This window comes from Vicugna pacos, chromosome 26, assembly GCF_048564905.1.
Source record: "Vicugna pacos chromosome 26, VicPac4, whole genome shotgun sequence".
Classification (NCBI taxonomy): domain Eukaryota; kingdom Metazoa; phylum Chordata; class Mammalia; order Artiodactyla; family Camelidae; genus Vicugna; species Vicugna pacos.
In genome coordinates this window covers 20,916,734-20,923,874 of record NC_133012.1, presented here as the reverse complement: position 1 = coordinate 20,923,874, position 7,141 = coordinate 20,916,734, and positions in this window count along the sequence as shown.

Sequence of the window (7,141 nt, the reverse complement as noted above, 5' to 3'; positions counted from 1 at the left end):
GCCTCTGCATATTAAATTGCCTTTTAGCCATGGGGAAGGGGGTGGCGTGATCCGTGGAGAAGAGGCCCCTCATGTAAATGTATGATGGGCTGACACTCTCCCTGGAGGAGAAAGGGCGAGATGAGCCCGGGGACCAGGGTCAGTAAGCCCCGGGAAACGTCACTCTCTACAGCCACTTCTTTCTCCTTGAGTCAAGAGCCGCTGTTCCGGGCTCCTCGCCCGCAGCGGCCCTGTTCCAGGCTGTCACCACCTGTGATCTGGGCCATGGTGGGCAGCAAGGCTGTGGAGGTCTGGGGAGCTGCACACGGAAGCATTTTGGAACCTGAGAGCATCTCTGAGGGTGGAGTACCAGACAAGAAAGTGAAGATGAAACGAAATCTCTCTCCTACCAAGGAGACAAGCCTGGGCCTCGGGCAGCCATCTGTACCGATGTCTCCCACCTGGGCAGCCACTTAGCTGATCCCGGCGGGGAGGGCAGGGCCGCTGGAAAGCCTAGTGGGGCATCGTGTCTCTGGGCTGGTGAGACTTTTGCAAATCTTTCTACAAACGATGGTCTCTATCCACATAAAGTGGCAGAGTGGCCTCTTGGCTGTACTGCGTGGTGCCGGCTGTTCCAGTGCTTATTTCTTGATTCTTAGCCCATTTGCTTTCCATTCGCAGTAACCCCAAGCCTGTGCAACTGCAATTACTAAGTGAGAATAGAAATTTGTCTCTGCCTCGAATTCTCAGGAAAACGGGGTCCAGAGCGAGCCCAGGTTCCCCACATTGTCGCGTTATGATTGTCTTTCTGCCACGCGGGCAAGACACCTGGCCAAGCCCAGGGAGCTGAGGGGTGTTCCCGGGGGGGGAGGTGTCTGCACTGCAGGGTCCCAGGGTCCTGGGTGAAACAGGAGTCTTCCTGAGAAAGTCCAGGACCCTCGGGCAGAGAAGTGGCGTCAGGAGGAACCAAGGCGTAAAGCAGGAAGCTGAGTACGTGCTTCCTTGGATTCTTGGGTTGAGCGCAAAGATGGCTGGGGACCACGTGACTACAGGAAGAGACAGAGCAGGGCGGAGTGGGGAGGGGTTAAGTCAGGAGGACAGCTCAGAAGTTCACCCAAAATGTTGAGAAAATTCACGCTGTGGCCCCTGATGACCACTCCAGGGGCGGGGCAGCTCTTTGGGTTTTATTGTTCATCGTGGCAAAGCACATACAACATAAAACTGACCTTCTTAATCATGTGTAAGTGTACAGCTCAGTGTCTTCACACTGGTGTGCAGCCCACCTCCAGAACTTTTTCATCTTGCAATCTCTCATCTCTCTGAGCCTCCAGTCACCCTTACCATGGACTTGTCCCCTGACCTGCTCACTGACTCTTGGAAAACCAGTGGCTCTCCCTCCCTTCCATCCTCACTGGCCCCAATTACTGTGCAACTCTGAGTTCGCACTGTGTCTCCAAAGCTGGAACTGCCCTGTCCCCCAGCACATGCCCCACCCCAGGAAAAGATGAGTCCAGTGTCTGGAACTTAACAATCTGCCTCCACTGCACCTGGTCTGACCATGATCAGCCCTACTCTAAGATAAGAAAGCTTCTGAGGGTCATTCTGTAGGGGCATCATTCACAGAGAAACCATAGGATGGTGCTCCCAGGCACCATAGGACATGACCCCTGCCAGGCAGACTACTGGGAGCTGTAACAGTAACTGGGGGGTGAGGTTGCAGCAGGGTGGGGAGTCAGGTTGAGTCTCTCTGAAGAGTAAGACTTGAGCTAGTTCCGTGATGGGAAGAGTGGAGGGGAGGACACTCCCATCCAGGAAGAAGAAATAGCGAGTCTTGCTGCAGTCTGACCTGGGAAAAAATGTTCAGGAGACGCAACAGAGGCCAGCAAGGCCAGAGCATCAAGAATAGGAGGGTAAGAGGGAGGCTAGAAATCCAGCCGTGGGTGGAAAGCTGCAGACAACGGTACCCACGTGCCTGCTTTAGCTCGTGCCACTTAGCCCAGTATCCTGGCGCAGGCTCATAGTTGGGAAGCTGCGTTCTCATCCCGGCTCTGTCTCTAAAGCTGCAGAAGTCTGCGCACGTGGAGGTTCAAGAAGGGACGATCGTGAACTGTAATGTTCTTCAGCAACAACCGCGCGAAGCTGCTCACCCATGAACACAGATTCACCCGGAGCCACAAGACTCCGAGCGCACAGGCACCACGCTTGCATTTCAACAGCCTAGAATCCTCCCCTGCAAACCCACTGCCGTGCCTGCGAGAGTGGAAGCCTGCCAACTGCAGCCGGGAGACACTAACAACTCACTTGGCCAGTGAGCAGTGTCACGGTCGTGTCCAAGAGAGGACAGGCAGGAAGAGAGAGCCGTAACAGGCAGGACGCCCACTCTCAGACAATCAGGCTCTGAGTCCTGACTGAGCAGGAGTCTAAATTGAAACATCATCCCAGTTCAGCGGAGTGATCGCACGAAAGCAAGTTGGAAAAGCATCAGACAGCAGGTACCAGGGAGGGCTGCCCGCGCCCGAGGCTCCAGCCGACTTCCTAATTGGACCAAATCACATTGAGCGTTCGGAAGCACCAAGTTCACTGGCTGCACCACCGCCGGGGGCTGAATCAGCTAATCCTTTACTCATTAAACAGGGTTCCCCAGGCGGCATGGAGGGGTCGGGGGACTGACTCTTGTGATCCTCTCTGGCTCTGAGACCCGCTTCCAGGCTGCAAAGCGCAGAGCTTGGAGCTCAGATCCAGGCCTCCACCTCCGCGGCTCCTCGCCACACGCACCCCAGACCCTATTTAACCCGTGGGTTCTGTGATGGGAGAGGACCGCTGCATGCTGAATCCTATCTGTGCCTGCACATCCGTTACTCAGTGAGAATGTGCCATGACGTTTGGCAAAGAACTCCCCTCTTTGGTGTGGTGGGGGGCAGCTTGGTGGGGTAGGCTCATGTCACAGTGCTGCTCAGTACGTCCTTTCTGTGAATTTCACAAGCTGGACCTGCCTTTCGGAAACTTCCCTCTTAAAACTGCTTAATCAAAACGTGCAGCGAAGATTGTATTCGGCAGCCAAGGGCTGGATTTACTTACAGGTGCGTATCTGCCTGGCACGTCTCTTAACTCAGTTTGCCCCTTCCTCACGCTCGTTGTGGGCGTGACATGGCGCCAGCCTGCCTTGGTGAGCATCACTGGGGATATAGCTGAAAAGTGCGGTGATGGGTCGCAGCGGACTTCGTCATCATCAGTTTGTGATATTTGGAGCTGCACGGAAACCCCGCTGTACCTCCCCCCACCCCGACTCGCGTCCCGCTCTTCAAAGTCAGAGCTGCTGGGGGAGCACTGAAGTCAGTCCCACAAAACAAGGTCACAAAACATGCAGAGAACACGCTCACAGTGTGGACTTTCTCCTAAACGATACTTTTCTGATCCATTTTATTAAGAAAATTAAATAGTTGATCCATTTGAACTCTCATTAATAGACAGTAAATGTGGCTTATTATAAAAATGCTAATAAATCAGTGGGTTTTAAAAAAAATTAACCACCCAATGGCTAACAAATTAAATGTAAATAATTAATGCTGATATTCCTAGAGAGGGATCACAGAGGGTGGTACATTACAGACCCTGTTTTTATTTTGTTTGGTTTTAAACAAAAGGAGCCAGTGCTGGCTGCAGCTGGTGCCTCTCTGGCCCCCTTCCAGAAGGCAGCGAGTGTCTGGGAGGCAGCTGACCGGGCTGGGGCAGCAGGATGGAGAATGGCCAGGCTACCTGGGCTGCCGGGCGAGTCCGTGACCTCGGCCTCATTAGTCCTGGCTCTAACCAGCCGCGCTAATCAGCGCTGACATGTGTTGTCTAAATGGTGATGCTCTGTCACTTATGGCCTCTTCTAGGGCTGCCGTAGGTAATTAAAGGCACTAACTCTACAATGAAGACGGCCAACCAGCCTCATGTGGGGTTAGACAGAAAACCCACTGTCCAAATTCCATGGAAAAGAAGCAAGAAACAAGCAGGCCCCAGAAGATGGTCCCAGTCTTCATTAGAACCCAGATGCTACCTTTCCAGCAGCCTGCCTGGACCACTGATGGATGAGGGCCGAACATTCCATCCTCCTGAAATACACTGCTGTGACTTGACTCCATTCAACACCTCTTATTACATTTTAACACAGGGGCATTAAGTAAGAAGGGACACTGTCATATTCTAATTTACAAAACCCAGACAGGCTGCTTGATTGGTTCAGCTGCAGCTAACCAAGCCAGCCTGATTTATATCACAAGCTGGTCTATTTTTAATTCCCTTAAAGTAGTGATATGAGTCACACCTTGCATACTCGCTATGATATTGCAGGAGATAAAATTACAGGTGAGGAGGGGAGGACCAACTCTTAAACAATTTTTGTTTGTTCGTTTTTCTCTCAGGCAATGTCACCCATATTTTGTGGCCCATATCATTAGCAACAGCGTCACTAACCTCCTTCCCCTTGGTGGCCTCTGCTACTGATCTTGAAATGCAAGTACCCTGACAGCCTCCCTTGCAGCTAAGGGGGCCATATGACCCACTTGTGGCCAATGAGACATAAGGGAAAATTTGCTGGGAGCTTTGGGGAAAGTTTCTGCTTTCTTGATAAAAAAGGACAGGCAAGGGTTGGGGTACAGCTCAGTGGCAGAGGGCATGCTTAGCAGGGACAGGTCCTGGGTTCAATCCCCAGTACCTCCACTAATGACAACAAAAATAGGGACAGACAGAAGAGAAGTCTCTTGCTCACCCCACCTCCCACCTCCTTCTTCTTGAACTTAATGGGGATGCTTGGAGCTCGACAAAACAAACTTGAAGACACAATGCAAAAGATAGTCAAGTAAAAAAATAAAAAAAAAATTTAAAAAGCCTAGATCTTTGCTGACCTCATTGAGCAGCTGAAATAACCCCAACAAATGCTTGCCTCTGTATTTATGATGTGAGAAAAACATATTGTTGGTTTAGGTCACTGAGAGTCAGGTGTCTGTTACATATAGCTGCATGTATTACTGATGCTTGCTTATTCAGGAAAAATGGGGAGGAGGCATGAGAATAAATACAAAATGCATCACTGTGCAGAACAAGCAATTCAGTAACAAAATGCCCATCTAAAACCTGGACCCCGTGGCATTCTGAACAACACCAGAGACGTAACAATTTCCATTAACTTAAAGAATCCCTGTGACAGAAAGCATTGTACAGTGATTTCAGACCTAAAAAGGTCAAGACATCCTCTAATCAGATGGGTTTAAATAGAAACATCATCTCTGGGGTCCTGCCAAGAGCGTATACCATTGTCAACTTCCTAATCCAAGACCATGTAGAAGAATGCTTTAACTGAAACACAGACGTTAAAAATAAGACATTTAATAGTAATCTCCCTTCTCTCTCAAAGATAAATGTGCCCATTAACACTGGATGCTAACAGAAAGATTTCTGTCTCTTGCATTTTGTTTGACCATATTTTTTGAAGCCGTTCACGAGGAAATCAGCATGAAAATGATTTAGGAAGTTGGCTTCTGACCAGCCACTTCACTGAATTAAAGCACAATCAGGTTCATCGCTTTTAAATGGGAATGTTAAACGTGTATTAAATACATCTGTGTGAGTTATTATGCAAAGATGTGGGTGGGACGGGAGGCAGTGGGTACAAAGATTCACAGGACACACGTGCTCTTTGTGGAGTTAATCATCTAGTTAGAGCAGGAAGAGATCATTGTGAAAAGTTAAATGAAATGTCTCAGTAACAGTCCCAGACAGTAGCAGAGATGTCATAAAACAGTGCACGATTCATTGCCGACAAGATTGTTGCCGACAATAACTGTTGTAGGATTTCGGGGAAGAAATAGATCACTTCCAGCTGAGGACAGCCTGGGGAGACTTTTCAGAGAAGGCAAGATCCCAGCTCAGTCTTGAAAGATACATAGAAACCTGTTAGTGGGCAAAGGAAGCACATTAAGAGCCTCTTAGAAAGGCTGATTTAAAAAAAAAAAAAAAGTAAGGACTGTCCAGGATGTCTGGGTGACAGGTGTAGGCAGGGAGGCAGTCAGGGGCCCACGGAGATGATGCCGGGTTGTAGAGGAACATGAGACCTTCCAAAGAAAATGGCAGCCAAGAGTCCATCAGAGATGCATGGATAAAGGAAATGTGATGTACAGTGGACCACAATTCAGCTTTCAAAAGGAAAGGAATTCTGACACGTGCTACAATATGGATAAATTAAACACCTGGCATACAGGAAGCTTGATCCCTGGTCGTACAGGCTGGAATTTTTATTCAAGCTCTTCTCAATTTTTCTTTTTCTTTTTTTTTTTTTTAATGCTGTTCCCTTATTTTGCTTCATTTTTAATTTAGGAGGAAATGGCTAATATCTTAGATCACTTACACTTCAGAAGTCTTTTAAGGACAGACTCTTTGAAAAAGAAGAAAAGCAGAAAATGTGTCAGGGAAATGGAGTTCTTATCATTTCACTCAGAAATTTTGCCTTTTAAATGGAGTTCTCCCACCAACAGTTCCGTGAGAGACAGCTTCCTTATTGTCATGTATTACCCGTGACAGGCAGCGACACTGCCTCAGATACAGTCCCCTGTCACAGTTATCCAGCGGAGCCTGCAAGGCAAAAGGGGCTCAAAACGCCTTGCTTCTGGAATGCTTTTCCCAAAGGCAGCAGTTCAGAGCAAACCTCTATTAAGTGGAACACTGATATCTACAGAGTTCTCCGGACGGAAGATTGTACTATTCCTGGAGTGATACCGAAAACTAAGACAAAATTACTTACACTCCAGTCACCGGAAAGTCACGTTCAGCAACACGGTCTACACGTGGAGGGTGTAAATACACACACCGGGGGCAACACCGCCACGTGACCAACCACCCACCCACAGACTGTCAAAGACATGCTTCTTTCTCAGCGAGGATCCTCCCTGTTAACCTCCTCCCAAACGGAAAAGAAAAAAAATTTTTTTTCACTACAACTGAACATAACAAAATGAGACAAAATATAAGATAGTATCAAAATCAAAATTAAATCAATTAGATGCACTATAGTCATCCCTTGGGATCCTGGGGGATTGGTTGCAACCCCTACAGATACACAAATCTGCAGATGCTCAAGTCCCTTAAATAGAATATGATGTAGTATTTGCATATAACCTATGAA